Genomic DNA, 24,313 nt, shown 5'->3' on the forward strand with positions numbered 1-24,313 from the left:
TGAGCAAAGAAATTTCCTATAAAGAGATATTTAAAGTTGTGTGAGACGGTGTCAGAATGACTCCGAAATCCCCTGTTCTGTTTTTAGAAAATCATTATAAATTGTACAAAAATGGTTATAAGATAAAATTTATATGCTTAGACTCCTTAATTAGTCTAGTTTTAAATGAAATCAAATACAACACATTTTGAATTCTGTAAAATGAGAAATTTGATTCGTAGTGAAGAGTGGTCAGATTAGTCAAACAGTGAAACAGGGGAAACTTTAAGAAAAATCTGGTATTGATTGGCCAAACCTAAAATTCTGGAAATTTTATGGATTGAAGATATACGAGTCTATATTCAGGAAAAATTAACGGCAAGTGATTTGGAGTTTTGTAGCTCCGGTTATAAATAATTTAGTGACCATTGCTCAGGAAAACAGCTCGTAGTGAATATGTGATTTTGTTGTAAACATGGATAAAACTTGTTTTAGTTGCTCATAAGCTATTGATTAAACCCATACTTGAATTCTAAATCGTGATATTGTAAGCTTATGAGTATTCGAATATGAAATGATAGTATGGCATAAAATTGAATTATTCATTGGAAAGTGATGGATGTAGATTCGGCCAAGACCAAGTCTGTACATGATAGTATATGTGGTATGTGAAGTATATTTGAATAAATGTGAAAGTGTATATATGTGATAAGGCCTAATGGCCAATGTGATGAATGTGAAAGTGTATATATATGTGATAAGGCCTAATGGCCGATGTGATGAATGTGAAAGTGTATATATGTGATAAGGCCTAATAGCCGATGTGATGAATGTGAAAGTGTATATATGTGATAAGGCCTAATGGCCGATGTGATGAATGTGAAAGTGTATATATATGTGATAAGGCCTAATGGCCGATGTGATGAATGTGAAAGTGTATATATGTGATAAGGCCTAATAGCCGATGTGATGAATGTGAAAGTGTATATATGTGATAAGGCCTAATGGCCAATGTGATGAATGTGAAAGTGTATATATATGTGATAAGGCCGAATGGCCAATGTGATGAATGTGAACATGTGTATGTGTGATAAGGCCGAATGGCCAATGTGATGAATGTGAACATGCATATATGAGATAAGGCCGAATGGCCAATGTGATGAATGTGAACATGTGTATGTGTGATAAGGCCGAATGGCCAATGTGATGAATGTGAACATGTGTATGTGTGATAAGGCCGAATGGCCAATGTGATGAATGTGAACATGCATATATGAGATAAGGCCGAATGGCCAATGTGATGAATGTGAACATGTGTATGTGTGATAAGGCCGAATGGCCAATGTGATGAATGTGAACATGCATATATGAGATAAGGCCGAATGGCCAATGTGATGAATGTGAAAGTTTATATATGTGATAAGGCCGAATGGCCAATGTGATGGATGTGGAAGTGTATAAATGTGATAAGTCCCGAAGGGCAATTGTGTCAGTACTATATCCGGGTGAAAACCCCGCAGGCTTTATGCGAGAATATTATCCTGATTAATGTCCGTAGGCTTCGTGCTCGTACTATATCCGAGCTTTAAAGACCCGACGGCTAAATGCTAGGATTCAAGTAAGACTTTGATATTGAGTATCTGCATTAAGTTACCATCAAATAAGTATTATGTATTCAAGATGTTCAGGTACGTATTACTTACTCATCGGTGGAGTGATTTCGAGGTGAATTATCAGTATCAAAGAGGTAGGTAAATGTGATTAATATTATAACTCCAAATGTGAGAATGATCTAATTGGTAATGGTATGTTTGTATAATAAAGTATGCGATGAAATATTCTTATGTATTAGTGCATATTCTGCCCAAAAGCCTTATGATCTGAGTATGGGTTGGGTTGAGCTAGATGTGCCAGTACAAGGTAAGGATTATGATTTGTAAGCTTACATATATGTGATAAGGAATATGTTGGTTCTTTATGTGCCTATGGTAATTTAGTACTTGTCATGTTGAAATACTTAAAAGTATGGATGTGATTATGAACAAGTGGAAAGGATTATTGAAAGTTGAAAATCGATGAAGAATGTGCTTTGGAAATATTTGACCATCTAGGTCATTATTATTCGAAAGTATATATGTGGCAGCCAAGTGTTGCGTTTAATGATATTATAGATCGAGATGAAGCTCTAGATTAACTTCATCGAAGAGTTGAAATGAATGACCAATGATAGTGATTGAGAACACTTTGTTTTGCTTAAAACTTACTAAGCATTAAATGCTTACTCCGTTCTTTGAATCTCTGTTTTATAGATTTTGGTTCGTCAACTATTGGACTCGGGATTATTGAAGTCGAAGTCGCCCACACTATCAAAACCCTTTTGGTACACTTTTGGTTGAACTCTGAAAATGGCATGTATAGGACTACCCTTTTGTTGTTGGTCATGTACCCTTCGGTTTTGTATAATTTTGGATAGCCATGCGAAAATGGCTTATATATGTTTGAGCATAATGTTATAATTATTTGGTATGGATATGGTTATTGAGAGGTGTGGATATGCTTAACAAGGATTGGCCATGGGAATGGTTAATCACTATCATAATTTGTGCTATTTATGCTAAAAGGGCTAGTTGAATCATGGAAACTATGAAATAGGTAAAGTCTACCTTAAAGGCAGATGCTGACAGCAGCAGTGATGTAGATTTGGAAAATCACTAAAAATAGTAGGAATGAAATTAAATAGTTAATAAATTATTTAAATGAACCTTGATGAATCCACTTTCATATGGAAGAAACGAAACGGCCATATGAGTGGTGTGTTAAGAGATAATTAGGTTTTCGTGAAACAGGGCCAGAACAGTTTCTGGATTCCCTATTCCGACTTTGGAAATTCACTATAAATTAACCAAAGATAATTAGGAGTCATGCCATATATTTATAGATTTCTCTCTGAGTCTAGTTTCTATATAAACAAACGGCATCAGTATTGAAGCCCTGTACAGGGAGATATCCAAATTGTAATGCATGAAGGTCAGTGTAGTCGCACTCTGTAACAGGGGAGACTTTAACTAATAAACTGTACTAATTGGCCCTACCAAAAATTCTAGAAAACAATATGTAGATGGAAATATGAGTCTAGTTTCAGGGAAAAATCACGAAACTGATTTTTGAGTTGTGAAACTCAAGATATGATTTTTAAGGTGACAGCGACACAGTTAGCCAACTGTCTGGAAATTTTTAAAATGGACTGCGATAGTAAGCGAATTTAGTCTGTGAACCCCTCGTGTCCGACTCCGGCAACGGTCTCGGGTACGGGGCGTTACAATCCCAACCCAAACGAGCACGCCATACAGCGAAAGGGATTAGCCAAGAAAGGTACCTCTACTCTCCTCATGGTTTTCTCTATTTAAAGCCAGCTTCGCATCCCCTCTTATGTTAGCTTCCTGATGTGGAATCCTTCCATCATCAGAGTTTAAATTCAACTCCAACTCTTGCTGCCCCATGTTAGCAAAATAAGTGCTCCTTGCTTGCCATGGGATTCGAACCCATGCCTCCCCTCAGATGCTCCACACGCTACTTGCCACTAAGCCACAAGGCTTTTAGTGTCATATTTTATCCCCAATTAATTATAAGGTCTAAAGGCCAAAGTCCAAGTTCCCTAAAAAAAACCAAAATGAATTGCAAGAGCCAAGGCTTGAACCCAGGCTCCCATACAACCTTAACGACAACACAACCACTAGACTACATGCTTCCTTGTGTCATTTATTTACCACAATAATTTAAAAGGCCCTCATCCAAGCATACAGGTTTTTTTTTTCACTTAATACCAAAATTTTTGCTAAAGCCCAAGTTTAAACCCAAGATTTCTCCAACACTTCTCAAAGCCATTAACCACTAAAGCAAACATTTAATTGTTTCATTTCATTGCACAATTAAATACCTATATACAACCTCCTTACGGACCCCCACTCAAAGCCCAATACTTCTAGGCCCAAATTCGGGGTGTTGCTAGAACTTATGCCATAAAGGCACGTGAAGATGCTTCATCACCCGACGTGATTACTGGTATATTTTCTTTTTATGATGTTAATATTAATACTTTGATTGATCCCGGTTCTACTCATTCATATGTGTGCATGAAATTGGTGTCTAGTATGAATATACCTGTTGAGTACACAGAATTTATGATTAGAGTGTCGGATCCATTAGGCAAATGAGTGATAGTTGATATGAATGATAAAATGAGTTATTAAAAGTATCTGTCTGAAATACAAGAAAATGATGATATATGAAAACATGAGATGATGATATTTTCACAAGGACTTTATTTGATGAATATATGTTCATTATTGATTATGGACTTGTACACCTTGAATGTACTAATCATGACCTTGATATTCTAAGTAATATGGATAAAGTTCTGATATGAAATGTCGAGATGAATATTATGAATTTTTACTTGTCGTATAAAGAGATAATTTATACATGTTAAATGAATACATGTTGCGGAAAGCATATGTGCATGAAAACTTGATTGTTGTTGAGCCCATATATATGTTTGATATGTTATCATGGAATATATAACTAACTAGGGCAATGAGGATATGTGTAGGGCTTGAGGGCAAATTGATTAAAAATGCCTTACATGGTAACCTCAAAATAGAATGAATGGTAAGTTAAATGCAATGTTATACGAACTTACTAAGCATTTTATGCTTACTTAGTTTTATTTCCTTGTTTTATAGTAAATCGAAAGATCGGTGGATTGGAATCTTGGCGGAGATCACTCACACTATCCATCGACCTATGTCAGTATATATGGTAAATCAATTATGGTCGTAATGACGTGTATAGGATATATTGATCATATTGACATGTAAATATAAATGATTATTGTAATCTAGCTGGTGGAATGGCTAGTAATGATTATGTTTTGGTACCTGTATATATATGTATTTAAGTTTATTTTATAGAGTAACATCAGTGTTTATTATTGATTGATTGAGAAAGGTTAAATGAGTATGTTATAAAAGGTGAGATTTAAGCATGAATGCATGTAACAATATATTATGATTAGATGTCATAAATTGCTTGAATTCAATGCTTGGATTGGTTGGTATTTGGATGTAAGTTTGGTGAAGGAATTTGGTATGATTTTGGGTGAGAAATCAAGCTAGGAATGGCTTTATTTTGTCCACACGGGCATGTGTCTAGATACATGGGCGTGTGGTTAGGCCCTGTGTCCCCTGCACCTTAAATTGAGAAACAAAATGCTCAGAATTGAGCACAGGAGCAGAGACACGGGTGTGTGTCTCAGCCGTGTGTGCTACATGGCCTAGCACACGGGCGTGTGGCATGGCCGCGTGCACAAGTTAGAAAGTTACATGGGGTCGAACACAGCCTGTAGCACGGGCGTGTCCCAGGGTCACACGGGCGTGTCCCTTAGACCACACGGGCATGTGAGCCCTGCACCTTGGAAAAATCTTGAAATTGCTTGAAAAATTCTTAGAGTTTCCAATTAAGTCCCAACTTGATTCTAATGTTTGTATTAGACCTCGAGGGTCCATTTAAGAGACGCTACGAATGATTTCAAAATTTGAATAGTAACTTGCATAATTTATCTGTAATTTTTTTTGAAATTTCTGGTAATGCTCCGAAACCCTGTTTCAATGACTGATACGGGTTAGGGGTGTTATAATGACTATAGGGACCTAGCACCCTTAGTGTAGGGATTTCATCAATATGTACTTATAATTTTTCTAACAAATTGGTTTAATAAAATATTTAAAAGTATCATTAATATCTTTGTATATTATCTTCAATGGTTTTTACATTCAAAGAAAAATGAAACCAAATATTGGCTCACCGATTATCTAACAATTAACTAATATTAAGCAGTATTACGAGGTCGAATCATAATATGGAAAAACAACTTATATTAGTAAATAATCTAAGTACAAACTTACTCTAATTGAAAATGAGCAAATTTATTAAAAGACTAATATGTCATCTATCAAGTCTAATTGGAAAGAATCTTGTCTTGGGTATGGAAGTGAATGACTCCAAAAAGATAGAGACATTGTTATACCAAGCTTTATTTGATAATATTTTTTGAAATAACAGTTTAAAATATTTTTGAATAAAAGTTAAAATTGAACAAAATTGGAAAATTGATATTTCAAATGATGTCTAAGAGATAAAATTTTGAACCTATTACTTTGAACTCTTAGAAAATTTTTGAGTCAACCTTTAAATCAACTTAAACAGGTTTCAATCAAGTTAGAATCTTTTCAATCAGTTTATTTTTTAAAAAAATATCTTTTTGGACAGGTACCGATAGTTTCCAAAATATCGATACCCCTTCAAAAATCGATACCAAATTGACATTTTGTTTCTCTATCAATTTAGCTAAGTATCAATCTAGTATCGATACTTTTCATATGGTATCAATAAAACTCCATGTAACACTCCTAACCCATATCCATCATCGAACTAGGTTTATGAGGCATTACCAGACAATCAAAATATTTCGAATTCATTTCACAAACTAAAAGTCATACATCATCATATCATAATCAAACATCAACATATAGTCCCTTTCTTAGGTCATCGAGACCTTAAACATGCTTTAGAAAGGAGTCGGGACTAAACTAAGCACATACAAATTCTTCCAAAACTTAAACATTTTACTAAGTTATAAAGGTCACACGCCCGTGTGAATAGGCCGTGTACCACACACGGCATTAGACATGCCCGTGTGTTTAGGCCGTGGCAAAATAGGGCATACATACTGACTTCACCACATGGCATTAAGACACGCCCGTGTGCCTTGGCCGTAGTCGAAACTGACTTAGGTCACACAGCCGACCACACGCCCATGTTTCTAACCTATGTACCCTTCGAAATAGCCACACACGCCCATGTGCCAAGGTTGTATGCCTCACATGGCCACTAGACACGTCCGTGTGTCTAGGCCATGCTCAAAACTGACTTGTATAACTAAGTTCCAACAGACACACGATCGAGACAAATGCCCGACTGCTCAACCATGTGGGGTGAAATTAGGCTTGGTTTAAGCCACATTTCCCACCAATCTCAAACACACCAAATCCACAACATTTTTGCATCATTTATAGGCAACCAAATCAACCATTTCATACATATTCCATAACATCTAATTCACTACTCAATTCGACAATCTAAATATACCAAAATCATTAAAACTCACATAAATTTCAAAAGTATAAACTCATCATCTTATCACCTATCTTATACCACAAAATTTACCACTTCAACATTTCACAATTAAACTATCATATAAGCAATATATACATCATATAACTTACTTAGCAAACACACCATTTAGGCCAACTTATGAGACCATACATATCAACATCTACAAGCCAAAACTCATGGCTAATATTCACCACACAAAACATATCAAAATGACACTAACATATACATGCCATATATGTAACACCCCTAACCCGTATCCGTCGCTGGACTAGGGTTAAAGGCGTTACCAAACTAATCAGAATAATTCAAAAATGTTTCATAATCATCATATTAACATAATCACACATCATTACAGAGTCCCTTATATAGGTCATCGAGACCTTAAGCATGCATTAGAAAAGGGTCGAGACTAAACCGAGCACATACAAAATTTTTTCGAAACTTAACATTTTTCAAAGTCACAAAGGTCACACACCCGTCTGAACAAGCTGTGTGCCTTGCACGGAATTTGACACGCCTGTGTGTCTAGGCCGTGGCAAAATAGGGCATACATACTAACTTAACTACACAACCACAAGACACGCCTGTGTGTCTAGCTCGTGGTTGAAACTGACTTGGCCACACAGCCTAGCACACATCCGTGTGTGTACGACCAAGTGGTCTGCCCAGGCTCATTTCGAAATGGCCCTAGGGCAACATGGCAGAAACACACGCCCATGTCCCTGCCCATGTGGGCACAAATTAGACCATTTACAAAGCCAAAATTCCACCCAATTTGAGTCCTTCCTACAAGCATCCTTCAATCATTAATATACCACATTTTCAGCCAATAATAGGCAGCCATTCATACATTTCCCAAAGTAATATTCAAACATTATATACAATGAATCATGACTATCTAATGCTTAACTTATAACTAAGCAAATATCATACATATATTTCATAAGCTGATTATCGAACTTATAACTTCAATTCATGCAGATATCAAACAAAATAATCCATATCACATGGCTTTTGGTCCTTTAGCATATTTGGCAATAGTCATATGTGCATTAAAAATTAAGTCAAAGTCAAAACACAACATATGGCTTAACAAGCATCCATACATGAACCGTAAGCCAACCTTACCAAATGGACAAATATGCTTTTAATACCATCTATATATAAGTGCATAGTTACCATGTTATCAATAGCTATTTTCTAGCTCAATTGCCGAACCAATATACAAAACATATGTGTTACAAAACATGTCAATATTACCTATACATATCCAATTCATTTCTCATCAATTCGATTTAAGTTAATGTCATGACACATTATAAAATAACCTTATGACCACCAAAGCATGTTTATTATTACCACTTCCAAACCAATTCACAAGAAAAATTATACAACCAAAACTAGTCAATAATAAACCACAACCTAATCACATTCATCAGCCATATTTACTTCACTTAAACCGAATTAAATTAATCTACAAATGCAAGATATACTATTAATTAAGTTTACCATAATAAGCTAATTATAAACCTTACATATCATTACTCGAAACCGATTTCATGTAACCAACATCACCACATATTTAGCATGAATCATACCTCTCAAATTAAGCTTATAATATGTCTGAATATAGATACCAACATTCGCATCATGATCAAGACATTTTCGCATGGCTATATACATAGACAAATTTCAAAATCAACTATATCAAAACTAGCCTATACACTTTAATTTACCGAATTGATAACGGGATAGTGTGATGAGATCTCCTTTGACTTCCAACCTGAGGAAGTCTCCGAAACTCTATAAACATAGGAAAAATGCTCACAGAGTAAGCTTTAAAACTTAGTAAGCTTGTATCTTAATAAACTTAACATAACAAATAATTTCATTACAAAGTCATTTGCATGATATGATATCTCATACAACTTTTCCAAGTTATAAAACATGTTCTCATATCGAATTATCATCATTCAATACTATCCTTGCTTACTTCAATAATGTAACACCCCAAACTCGGCCCAAACATTATGGCCAGATCTGACGTGTCACATGAACTTACGACTTAGTATGCATTCGTTGGTTTAAGTGATTGGGGTGGTCTTTGAAAAAACAACGGTTGAATGAAAAGTCGGTTTATCAATCTTTAGGCTATCCATTTGTTGTGCTTGTTGAGTCTTGAAAGCGTTCATTAATTTTGAAAACCCACGCAGCCTAACACTAGCAGTTTCATCATAGTATAAATATAATCAGAAAATAAAACCATATCGGAAAAAAAAATTTAAATAGAGGCCTTATTACAACTTAAAACCCAAAATTAAATCAGAATATAAAAATAATAAAAATAAACTAACTTAGAAAAACCAACTTTGCAGATGATGTGGCCACTCCGAATCCCTCACAGCTCTAAGCCCATTATGGTTAGGGATTTCCTGCAGAGATGAAAATAAAGGGTGAGTTCGGTAAAGTCAGTGTGTAACATAACCCAACCATAGTCCAAAACAGATCAAACCTCAGAGTCAGACTTATGTGGGCCTTGGCCCATTACAGAAATCAAAATGGAACCCATAGGCCCATAGCTGATACAGAACAAATATATCATGAATGCAAAAATCCCAACCCAGAGCCATCCATAACACCCCCGTACCAGCCTTACACCATGTGGGGAGACTACTTGACCCACCCAATCGCTACACAGCACAGAAATTACAGCGAGGCTGCCAGATATTGTGACGAAGTCACCAGATACAGATATTGTGGCTAGGCCACCAGAACAGATATATATATGTGGCGAAGCCACCAGATTGTAGCGAGGCTGCCAGAATGCTTCCTCCATCAATATAAACCCATGTCTCATGCAATAGAAATAATATGTCATGGCATACGTATACAGAAACAAAACATCATGCTTTTTAGAAAAAAATAACCCTAGGGGTAAAATCGTAATTTTACATACATAAGGGTATTTCAGTAATTATTACCTATTGTTAAGGTTTCATGCTCATTCTAACGTTTACCAAGTAATCAGAAGTACTTACCTCGTCTTTTTACCAAAGTGGGCTCGTTGGCCCATTGGCCTATTTTCGGCCCACTAAGCCCAAAAATATCGTTGTGCACAATAATGCACACTCTACACTCTAATCATCCAAATGCACCATATTCATTAACAACTAGCTCATGAGCGCTCGTATGCTCGCGAGTTCACAAACTACCAACGTTTCAGTATTTCGGCTTTTACCAATTCAATCTAAGGGAGGGTGTCGTTTACACACTTGGTTGATGACGATTGATGACGATGTCTCCCACGTGATAATCCTGTTAGGAGACTGCAGTTAATCCGTGCTCCAAACACTCTTAGGTGACGCCCAACCCAAACGAGCACGTCACAAAGCGAAAGGGATCAGCCAAGAAGGGTATGCCTACTCTCCTCATGGTTTGCTCTATTTAAAGCCAGCTCTCCATCTACTCTTATGTTAGGTTCCCGATGTGGGATCCCTCCAACACTAGAGTTTAAAACAAACACCAATTCTTACCGTCCCAACATAGTAAAATAATTAACCTTTGCATGCCAAGGGATTCGAACCAAAGTCCTCTCACATGCCAACTCACGCCACCACCACCAGGCCATCAACTCATTTGTGTCATAAATCCAACACATTAAACTTTAAAGCGCACCTACTTGCTTCCAGATTTATTGAAAAGAAAAACCAAAATATATTGCAAGCGCCACGACTTGAACCTTGGACCCCTTGCTTCCTCTATGGCGTCACTTCCTTGTCCCCTAAGTGACCCCACCTTGCCACTACACCAGACTCCTTTTTGTGTCATCTTTTACCCCTTTACTCTTAAAAGCCCAAATGCCAATTGCATCACCTGTTCATAAAATTAAAATTCTAAAGACTACCACGAATTTAACTTAAGTTTGGTCCTTCCAAAGGCCCACTAACCTACTAAAATATATATTTTAACCACCCAGAACACGCACAAACTTTAAAAATCACAGAAACACAGAAAACCCAAAAATTGGGGCGTTACAACTCTACCTCCTTAAAGAAATTCCATCCTCAAAATTTTACCTGAATCAAATAGATGAGGATATTGTTGACGCATCGCCACTTTTGGCTCCCAAGTAGCTTCCTCTCTGCCATGATTACGCCATAGCACATTTACTAGCAGAACTGATTTCCTCCTCAAAATCTTAACATCTCGATCCAAAATCTGTACAGGCTCTTCCTCAAAAGTCAAGTCTGTTTGGACCTCGATCTTTGCAACCGGCACAACATGAGTCGGGTCAGAATGATACCGTCTTAGCATGGAGACATGAAAGACATCATGAATCCTATTCAACTCTAGAGGTAGCTCCAACTGATAAGCCACTCGACCCACTCGCTTAAGAATTCGATAAGGCCCAATGAACCGCGGACTGAACTTGCCTTTCCTCTCAAACCTTAATATTTTCTTCCAAGGTGAAACCTTCAAGAAGACCATATCACCCACAGAGTACTCAATTTCCTTACGCTTCAAATCTGTATATGACTTCTGTCTATCAGATGCTTCCTTCAACCGGTCTCTGATCAACTTGACCTTCTCCTCAGTATCTTCCACCAACTCAGGTCCAAGAACCTGTCATTCACCCAACTCGGTCCAACAACTAGGTGTACGATATCTTCGCCCATACAGTACCTCATAAGGAGCCATTCGAATACTTGCCTGATAACTGTTGTTGTATGCAAACTCTGCCAACGGTAAGTAATCCTCCCAACTGCCTCGAAAGTCGATAAGCATCCCCTCAACATGTCTTCCAGAATCTGAATAACCCTTTTCGACTGACCATCAGTCTGAGGATGAAAGGCTGTACTAAAGTTCAACCGCGTACCCAACGCCTCATGCAACTTTTGCCAAAACCGAGATGTGAATCTAGGATCTCGATCAGAAATAATCGACACTGGCACTCCGTGAAGTCGCACTATTTTTGCCACATACAATTTGGCTAACTTCTGAAGTGAATAATCAGTGTGGACAGGTATGAAATCAGCAGATTTGGTCAAGCTATCCACAATTACCCAAATCGAGTCCTTCTTCGAAGGTGTCAAGGGTAACCCACTCACAAAATCCATGGTTACCCTCTCCCACTTCCAAAGTGGTACTTTCACTGGCTGCAAAAGTCTGGAAGGTAATTGATGTTCAGCTTTCACTTGCTGACAAGTTAGACATTTTCCCACAACTTCCGTTACCTCTCGCTTTAATCCAGGCCACCAATGCAACTCCTTTAAGTCGCGATACATTTTACTCCCTCCAGGATGCATAGTACTCAGACCTCTATGAGCTTCTTTCAGAATTGCTTGCCTCAAGTCAGAGTCCTTCAGAATACAAGCTCCACCTCGGCAACACAGAACTCCCTCACTGTTCAGTTTGAACTCAGAAGTATCCCCATTCTTAACCTGCCAAAATCGAGAAACCAGGGACTCATCCCTCGACTGTTTTTCCTTAATCTCATCCACCCAGGTTGGCCTAACTTGCATTTTTGCTAACAGACTACCGTCGTCATACAGACTCAAACGAGCAAACATGGCTGTCAGATCAGACACAGTTCTATGACTTAGGGCATCAACCACCACATAGCTTTGCCTGGATGATACTCAATCGCGCAGTCATAATCCTTAAGCAACTCTATCCATCTCCGCTGCCTAAGGTTCATCTCCTCCTTAACCCTCAACTGATGATACCCAAATCGAAGGTCAATCTTGGAAAATACCGAAGCTCCTCTAAGTTGGTTGAATAAATCATCGATTCTCGGCAGTGGGTACTTGTTCTTAATCGTCAGTTTGTTCAACTGCCGATAATCAATGCACATCAGCATTGACCCATCTTTCTTCTTTACGAACAACACTGGTGCTCCCCATGAAGACAGACTTGGTCTAAGGAAGCCTCTATCTAATAACTCTTGAATTTGGGCTTTCAGCTCCACCAACTCCTTCAGTGCCATCCTATAAGGTGCAATGGACACCGGTGTCGTTCCAGGCAACAAGTCGATTCCAAACTCAACCTCTCGGTTCGGGGGCAAACCCGGAAGCTCCTCTAGAAAAACATCTTGAAAATCCTTGACGGTTCTAACTTTATCCACTGTCAGATCCTCAGTTTCTGATTGGCTTACAAATGCCAAATAAGCCTCACATCCTTTTCAAATCCACTTCTCGGCTCTCAATGCCGACACCACATTAGACAGATAATCCCTACGCTCGCCTATCAGCAAAACCTCCTCATCCTTTGTGGTCTTTAACATCATTCGCTTAGCAGCACAATCTAGAGTAGCCATATGCTTAACAAGCCAATCCATTCCCAAAATGAGATCGAATTCTCCGAAAGGTAGCTCCATCAGATCTCTAGAGAAAATGTTTCCTTGAGTTTCTATAGACACATCTCTATACAATTTATCTACCCTAACTGAGTGACCCAAAGGACTTAATACAGATACCCCACTCACGGTCTTCTCAGAGCGTACACCCAGCGACCCAGATATAGCACATGCAACATATGAATGGGTAGATCCAACATCTATCAACGCAGTGTATGGCATACTGGAAATTAGAAACGTACCAGTTATGACGTCAGGTGCATCACCCTCCTCTCGGCAATGAGCTGCATACACCAACGCCGACTGACAAGCCTCAGCAAATCCAACACCCTTGCCAGGCGCTCATTTTCCTCAACCATTTCCATTACCACCTCTGCCTTGCCTACGTCCTCTCGGAAACTGTGGTCCACCCCTCACTGGTTGAGCGACCCTCTACTCTAAAACTTGAACCTGATCTGGTTCCTGGGGACAATCTTTAACCCTATGCTCCATAGATCCACATCGAAAACAAGCACCAGAACGTTTCTGAAACTCGCCCATATGAATCTTCCCACAATTCCTACAACCCTGCTGTAACACCCCTTACCCGTACCCGAGGCCGGGATAAGGTACGAGACATTACAGGACAAACATACAAACATTAAACTAAAATACGGGCCATAAAATTTCATTCATATTTCAAAACGTTCATTCACTTACACATAGTCCCTTATTTGAGTCTACGAAGCCCAAAACATACTTTAGAAAGGGTTCGGGACTAAACCGAGAACTTATGAAAATCTTGGAAATTTCATGCTTTAAGGCTCCACACGCCCGTGTCCCAAAGTCGTGTTCCATACACGGCTGAGACACATGGTCGTGTCTCTGCCTGTGTGGAATATACCTTGGCTATTTTCCAAGCTTTGGTCAACCTTAATCTCTTACACACTTATACAAAATCAAAAGCATATAACATGGTATTCATTTAATGATTAAATATTCTCAATTAAACCAAAAACATAGCATTTGTATGTCATCATACATGTGTCTCTCATACTCATTTTACCTTGTTTATTATAGTACCACTTATACATTTATACCAAGATCATCATCTTACAAAATATATTCAGCTTAATCATCAAGCATTCATATTTAAAACTAGAACATATCTTTATAAAATACCACAATTCAGATATGCAAAATAACATGTTTGCCTAAAACATTTCAATTCAACTCCATACCCAACAAGCATTACATTGAGACTAGTCATATATATATATATGTCATGATACATATCATTATCTTTCTTTTTTCTTATAAACACATATCATTTATTTCATTATATCAATATTTCATATACCATAGTTTCCATGTATTCCACATATATTTATTTTCCTCCTCCTCCTCTCCATTCCACATCCTTAATGTATATAGCATTCTTGGAAGTACGATTTCACAATTTACTAATAAATGCTCACATCAAACTGTCTACACGAGTCATAGTCACTTATTTATAATTCGAGCTACAGAGCTCCAAATTAAGATCAGTAAATTTCCCCTAAAACTAGACTCACATATATTTCATCCATAAAATTTTCATAATTTTTGGTTTAGCCAATTAATACAGTTTATTCATTAAAATTTCCCCTGTTTCACTTTCTGACAGTTCTGACCTCTCTTCACTAAAAATTAATTATCTCATAGTACAGAACTCGGATAATGTTCTTGTTGATTTATCTTAAAAATAGACTTATTAGGGATTTAAAAAATATAAGTTTAATCCTCTAATTATTTTTATCCAAAATTTTTTGATTTTCCAAAGTGAGACAAGGGATCACGTAATCATTCTGAACCAGTCTCACAGAAACATAAATATCTCAAAATATAGAACTCATTTTCTTTATCTCTTTCTTTTATATGAAAACATACTCACTATGCTTTAATTTGATATCTCATTCAGTCTCTGATTCAATAGCTACTCTCATTCAGTCTTTGTATTAACCTCATTTTAACATACATATCACAAATCATTTTCACCACATTTCATACATCACAAGTATAGGCCCATGATCACAAGGTCACCATAAAATCATCCTCATGTATAACTTACTTGTTTATAACCTCACCACATCCTGGTCACTTCATGAACACATCATTCACATAATCAAGTTCCTGCACTTATTCATCACAAAACTCATAAAGCAATACATAGAGAGTCTCCCATTGAACAATTCGGATCAATCCTCGATACTTGGTGGTTCCAGCACATAGCTCCACCCATCATATAGTTCGGCTCTCTTGTACACATGGTGAACACTCAGTACCACCCATGTGACCTAGCCAATTTATCTCGTAGCTCTCTTGTCTACATGGTGTCCTTTACCTAGAACCACGCATGCGACCTAGCTATATATATCCCATAGCTCTCTTGTCTACATGGTGTACACATAGTATCACCCATGCGACCTAGCTACATCATAATGTCTTGTAGCTCTCTTGTACACATGATGTGCACTCAGCACCATACATGTGATCTAGCTACATACTATCTGTATCATCCAATCTTTCCGAAGGTTCAACTGGGATTTCTCTCTCTTTTCCAACAATTTCACCAATCAAGTAATTATCCACAAACATATTTCCAATATTATTATAAAATATCATAACACAAGTAATATTGATGTATTACTTATATATAAACTTACATCTCATTTAATATCAAGACAATAACATTAAATTACACATTGCCTTATTAAAAATCATATGAACTTACAATTTCCCATAATATCCATAATCATAGAAATCACATTTATGTATGATAATTGAATGCACTTCATGTACCATAGACATATTTTTAAATCAATTAAGAAACTTGGCACCATAATCATTTAATTTAATATAATTCAATTAATTCACTAAATTTAACTTTCAAATATAAATTACAGCATTATTGCTATATTATTATCATACCAACTTACATACTTTCAACACCTCAGAAATCATAATGAATATATCAATTTTACATTGAAATATGCATAAATTAATGCTTATTATACATATGAACTTATCTCGATACTAAAACGGCCATTATACCAACTTTCCCAATTTTCGATTTTTCTCTCATTCTAGGTTCAAATCTCATTTTCCGAGATCTAAAACATCATATTTTACTTATTTAATTAATGTACTATTCAAAACAGTCCTTACTCAAACTTTGGCAAAATTACAATTTTGCACCTAAACTTTTGCATATTTACACTTTTGCCCCTAGGCTCGGGAATTAAACTTCATCCCTTATTATTATGTTTTATGACATGCTGATCACTTTTCCCTTCAATAGCAACATCAAATTCTCACTCTAACATATACTTATGACTATTAGGTATTTTTATCGATTAAGCCCTTTTACTCATTTTCACTCAAAACCGAGTAGCACAAGTTGTCTAAGATAATTTAAAACATCATATTATATTATAAAATAGCAAAATAAACACATTTCACCTATGGGTATTTTTCCAAATATGAACCCTAGCTTAAATTATTGCTAGAATAAGCTTAATCAAATTACCGGGATTCCAAAAACGTAAAGAACTTGAAAAATGGGGTTATAACGAACTTACTATTGAGCTTGGAAAGCTTGAAAACCCTAGCCATGGCTTCCCCATGCTAATTTCAGCCTCCATGAGAAAGATGAGTCAATTTTGGCTTTATTTTCCCTTTTTATTTCTTTTAATTACCAAATGACCAAAATGCCCTTCCTTATTAAACTTTCAAAAATTCCATCTATGTCCAATTTTTGTCCATCACTTAGAAATTGGTCAAATTTCTATTTAAGACCTCCTAATTAATATTTCAAAGCAATTTCATACTAGAAACTTCTAGAATGCAAGTTTTGCAACTTATTCAATTTAGTCCCTAACTTCAAATTGAGCACTTTATGCATAGAATTTCTTCACGAAATTTTCACACAATCATGCAATCATATCATAGATCTAAAAATAATCATAAAATAATTACTTCAATCTCAAATTTTGTGGTCCCGAAACTTCTCTTCCAACTAGACCCAATTTTGGGCTATTACACCTACAGTCTAACAGCATTCATCGGTACTGCTCGAACTGGCTCCATTACCCTTGCTCTCTTAACATTCCTGTTCATACCACCTGAAAGTCCTGAATCTCTCCTAAAATAGTTCCGATCTTTCTCACGATTCTGTCTTTCTGTATGCTTCATTTCCTCAGCTATCTTAGCTTTCTCCACTAAAGCAACGAAGTTACTCTCCCTCTGCGGAGCAATCAACACCTTAAGTTCATCTCTCAAACCATCCTCGAAGCGTACGCTATGCTCATACTCTGTAGCGACAATCCCAGAAGCATACCGGCTCAGCCTCAAAAACTCAGACCCATACTCAGCCACTGACTTACTCCCTTGGACCAGGTTCAGAAATTCTTTCTGGCGAGCGTCCACGTAACTAGCCCCAACATACTTTCCTTTAAAGGCTGTCTTAAATAGCTCCCAAGTGACATTGTCAGTAGGAGTTCCTTCTCTCACTGTGAGCCACCACTGATAAGCCTTATCCCTGAGTAACGATATGGCTCCCTTCAACTTCTGCTCCACAGAGCAGTCCAGATCATCCATAATTCGCTCTGTGGCTTCTAACCAATACTCAGCCACAATTGGAGCTACACCAGATATGCCCTTAAATATCTCTGCTCCCTTGGCCCGGAGCTGCTCAGAAATAGACCCCCGAATTCCATTTCCCGTACTTGCCCCAGCAACCCTTTCCAAAACTCGGAGCATTGCTTGGGACAGAGCATCGTCCTCGGCACCTCGATCATGAGACTCTACCTCCATTGCCGATGGTACTGGTGCATCTGCTTCCGGCACATGTCTTGAAGATGAAGATTCAGCCTGAGCATTACCTCGGCCACATCCACGGCCTCTTCCACAAGCTGCTCGTGTACTCATTTCGTATTATCTGATTAAGAATTTTATGAATCAGTTTAATATTTCAGTGTTTATTACAGATGTCTTATGAATAACAGTAATTCAGAGTTTGAGTTTGTTTCCTTTTACGGTAGCCTAACTACAGTCTCAGTCTACTTATCAGAGTTTCTACGGTTCCAGTGTTACCCTAGCTAAAGTACCATGATAAAGTTTTGTACAAGCATATAACAGATATTTTAGAAACAATCAGAAAGGCTCAGAAAAAAACCTAATTTTAGAAAATCGATTTTAATCTTTAAAATCATCTATTTGTAAAGAGAAAATATTGGAAACATTCTCGAAAACAATTTATAATCATGTTCCAAAAAAAAAAGATTTTGAAAACCTTTATTCAGTGTTTCTTTACAAACTCCTGTTTTTAGACCCGTTCCACAGCCGAGTTGTTGCAACTTGGCTTTGATACCACTAAATGTAACACCCCAAACTCGGTCCAGACGTTATGCCCAGATCTGATGTGTCACATGGACTTACGACTTAGTATGCATTCGTGGTTTAAGTGATTGGGGTGGTCTTTGAAAAAACAGCGGTTGAATGAAAAGTCAGTTTATCAATCTTTAGGCTATCCATTTGTTGTGCTTGTTGAGTATTGAAAACGTTCATTAATTTTGAAAACCTGCGCAGCTGAACACTAGCAGTTTCGTCATAGTATAAATATAATCAGAAAATAAAACCATAGCAGAAAAAGAAATTTAAATAGCGGCCTTATTACAACTTAAAACCCAAAATTAAATCAGAATATGAAAATAATAAAAATAAACTAACTTAGAAAAACCAACTTTGCAGATGATGTGGCCACTCCGAATCCCTCACAGCTCCAAGCCCACTATGGTTGGGGATTTCCTACAAAGATGAAAATAAAGGGTGAGTTCGGTAAACTCAGTGTGTAACATAACCCAACCATAGCCCAAAACAGATCAAACCTTAGAGTCAGACTTATGTAGGCCTTGGCCCAGTACAGAAATCAGAATGAAACCCATAGGCCCATAGCAGATACAAAACAAATATATCATGAATGCAGGAATGCCAACGCAGAGCCATCCATTACACCCCCGTACCAGCCTTACACCACTGGGGAGACTACTCGACCCACCCAACCGCTACACACCACAGAAATTGCAGCGAGACTGCCAGATATTGTGACGAAGTCACCAGATACAGATATTGTGGCTAGGCCACCAGAACAGATATATATATATGTGGCGAAGCCACCAGATTGCAGAGAGGCTGCCAGAACGCTTCCTCGATCAATATAAACCCATGTCCCATGCAACAGAAATAATATGCCATGGCATACGTATACAGAAACAGAACATCATGTTTTTCAGAAGAAAAATAACCGTAGGGGTAAAATCATAATTTTGCATGCATAAGGGTATTTCAGTAATTATTACCTATTGCTAAGGTTTCATGCTCATTCTAATGTTTACCAAGTAATTAGAAGTACTTACCTCATCTTTTTACCAAAGTGGGCCCGTTGGCCCATTGGCCCATTTTTGGCCTATTAAGCCCAAAAATACCGTTGTGCACGAAAATGCACACTCTGCACTCTAATCATCCAAATGCACCGTATTCATTAACAACTATCTCACGAGCGCTCGCACGCTCGCAAGTTCACAAAGTACCAATATTTCGGTATTTCGACTTTTACCGATTCAGTCTAAGGGAGGGTGTCGTTTACACACCTGGTTGATGACGATTGATGACGATATCTCCCACGCGATAATCCTGTTAGGAGACTGCAGTTAATCTGCGCTCCAAACACTCTTAGCTGACACCCAACCCAAACGAGCACGTCACAAAGCGAAAGGTATCAGCCAAGAAGGGTATGCCTACTCTCCTCATGGTTTGCTCTATTTAAAGCCAGCTCTCCATCTACTCTTATGTTAGCTTCCCAATGTGGGATCCCTCCAACACTAGAGTTTAAAACCAACACCAACTCTTGCCGTCCCAACTTAGCAAAATAATCAACCTTTGCGTGCCAAGGGATTCGAACCAAAGTCCTCTCACATGCCAACTCACGCCACCACCACTAGGCCATCAACTCATTTGTGTCATAAATCCAACACATTAAACTTTAAAGCGCACCTACTTGCTTCCAAATTTATTGAAAAGAAAAACCAAAATATATTGCAAGAGCCAAGACTTGAACCTTAGACCCCTTGCTTCCTCTATGGCGTCACTTCCTTGTCCCCTAAGTGGTGCCACCTTGCCACTACACCACACTCCTTTTTGTGTCATCTTTTACCCCTTTACTCTTAAAAGCCCAAACGCCAATTGCATCATCTGTTTATAAAATTAAAATTCCGAAGACTACCACTGATTTAACTTAAGTTTGGGCCTTCCAAAGGCCCACTAACCTACTAAAATATATATTTTAAACAACCAGAACACACACAAATTTTAAAAATCACAGAAACACAGAAAACCCAAAAATTGGGGCGTTACAAATAACTTTAGCTTTCACAAGCTTATTCAACTTGTAACACCCCGAACCCGACACCGACACCGGAGTCGGACACGAGATGTTAACAAACTTTGAAAAATTTTTCCAGACACTGCCCAGTCTGAGTACTAGTCGCTTCAAAAATCATATCTTGAGTTCCACAACTCGAAAATCAGTTTTGTGATTTTTCCCTGAAACTAGACTCATGTCCCCACCTATGTATTTTTTTCTAGAATTTTTGGTCGGGCCAATTAGTACAGTTTATTAGTCAAAGTCTCCCATGTTACAGGGGTCGACTACACTGACCTTTTCCCATTACGACTTGGATATCTCTCTGCACAGAGCTTCAATACTGATGCCGTTTGTTTCTATGGAAACTAGACTCAGAGAGGAATCTGTACATATATGATACGACCCATAATTATCTCTGGTTAATTTATATTGAATTTCCAAAGTCGGAGCAGGGAATCCAGAAACCGTTCTGGCCCTGTCCCACAAAAATCTGATTATCTCTTAATATACTGCCCATATGATCTTTTCGTTACTTCCTCATGAAAACAGACTCATCGAGCTTCGATTACATAATTTATTCATCAATTAATTCCACTCCTACTATTTTTAGTGATTTTTCAATCTCATGACACTGCTGCTGCCAGCATCTGTTACGAAAGTAACTAGGTCCATTTCATGCCTACCCTTGATCCAACTCAATCGAACATTCGTGCCATCTTCGCATGGCTTAAAGTTTACATGCCAAAGTTCAAACACAACGTAATAGCTTATACATGCCAAAATGTTCTTCTAAGCCAACTAAGAAGAAAGTACCAAAACTTGCTATCCGGTGTGATGACTTCGATGACGGCCTGACCCCGCAAAAATAGATGAGTCCAAGCAACCTATAATGGGTGACAAGGAAACACCGAGTGAGTTTATAACTCAGTAAGTCATAAGCTATGCACTACCATCCATCAATAACATTATCACAAGAGAAAACAAAATGGAACGAGGCTAATTACTCCATCCATTCCGAACCATACCATAGTTCCTCCAACCTATCGATTCAATTTCATATCAATTCATGCATTCACGTTCCATATACTCATCAATAGGACATTGAAGCATTTTCATAAATCAATTTATTTTCGTTACAATCAAACGACTAAACGGCCTTTCACCCATCCTACGATAAATTTTATGTACGTGACTTCAAGTATATTTGTCACATAGGTTCAAACTTACCGAGCTCAACACCAAGTATAAGCATAGCACCTATTAGCCATGTACTCAAGACACTTACCCGATCCGCTGTCCACGATCGACTCAATAGTGTCGCACACATAGTGTCCATAATGATTCACGAATGCATATTGAGTCCGCACACTCAGTGCTATATAATCAACTCGCACACTTAGTGCTACGTAATCAAATCGCACACTTAGTGCTACATAGTCAAACTCGCACACTTAGTGCCGCATGGTCAATTCGCACACTTAGTGCATCATATTCATTTCGCACACTTAGTGCAACATAGTCAAATCGCACACTTAGTGCTGTACAATTTAATCCCGCGCACTTAGCGCCAATCTCATGGTCATAAATGGTTATATCCGCACGTTTAGTGCCGAGATCAACAACTCAGTACATCTTACCTCTTTTCTTTTCATTCAACAATTTCATCATCACATACGTACATGCATATATATATATATGTATATTTATTCATTCCATTCAGCATCAATACATAAACATTATGACCATTTGAAATAATACCAACTACATGCTTAATGACTTACCTTGTGTTGGGTAAGACGGTTCCAACTCGGCTACTCGATGACCTTTTCTTTGCCTTTGCTCGATTCACCTCCTTTAACTCCTTGAGCTAAATCAAACAAATTTGACTCATTAAAGTCTCATTTTGCTAGCTTATGGCCGAATATGACAAGGAGTTTGATGGGTCATATGGCCACCTTTTAGCTCAAATACACAATGGTCATATGCATTTTCAATCACATCAAATGATTCAATACAATTCACTCGAACATCAAAAGAGAACCTCAAGGTACTTAGTCCATATACACATTAGACATTAGAGTCACATATGTACGAATTCACGAATCGAATTCGACATATTGGCTAATTTTCCCTTTAGCCGAACCTTCTAAGTCAAGATAAAGCCATCAACATGCTTACCTTTGGCCGAACATACACATCAACTTAGGTGCTCATTTATGTGGCCGAACACACACATGTCTATGTTAAGGCCGATTGCAACACTCAATACATTCTACAAGTATGGACACTTGCATTGACTAAACACCATTTCTATTATTTTTACTCCAAAGCCGAATGCCTCTCAAGCCCTAAGCTCATGATCCTTTCATCATTAAGCAAGTGTTATAGCACAACTAACATCCATTTTCAATTTGAACACCAACATAAAAATATTAAACATGAAAATCCATAGCCGAAACCTATACATGACATTACTCATTCCACCCATCGAAACAATATTTGTTCAAGACATCAAGCATTTTTATTTGGGTATTACATATATGAGCATTTAGAATTTATATTTTTAGCAAGATCAATTTCTTTCCTCAACACATTCTTCATCAAAACTTTAAGGAAGTAATCAAATTTCCTTCTTTAATAGCCATAGCCGAATGCTCCATCCATCCATCAAAGTTAAAAATTTTGCATGGTCTAAGTAAGAACCATGATAATTAACCTAAAACAAGCTAAAATTTCACAACTTTAACACGATATACTAACCTTATTAAGCATTCAAATGGCCGAAAGTTCTTTGCCCCTATTCCTTCCTTCAATTCGGCCAAGAAGACAAGGATGAAGCCTTTTTTTTTCATTTGCTTTCTTTCTTACTTTCACGGCAATGGGGAGGGGAAGAAACAATTACACACATCCTTTCTTTTTTCCATTTCTTTATTCCCCATACTTCTTATTATATTTTATCCTACATACCTCACTAGGCCAACATGTTCCCAACATGTTTCCACCCATAGCATGGCCGGCCACTACATATTAGGGAGGGGGAATTTGACATGCAAGTCCCCTTTTTCTTCCACATGCACTAATAGGTCCTCATGCATTGACCTATCACATTTTAAAATTTTCTCATATAAGTCCTATTGACTAAATTCACATGCAATCGACTAAATCGAAGCTTGAAATTTTCACACATTCCTGATTACATATTCTAGACAATAAACATCACATTCAAACCTTTCGGTGACTCGGTTTAGCGGTCCCGAAACCACTTCCCGACTAGGGTCAATTTTGGGCTGTTACAACTCTCCCCC

This window comes from Gossypium hirsutum, chromosome A03, assembly GCF_007990345.1.
Source record: "Gossypium hirsutum isolate 1008001.06 chromosome A03, Gossypium_hirsutum_v2.1, whole genome shotgun sequence".
Lineage (NCBI taxonomy): Eukaryota > Viridiplantae > Streptophyta > Magnoliopsida > Malvales > Malvaceae > Gossypium > Gossypium hirsutum.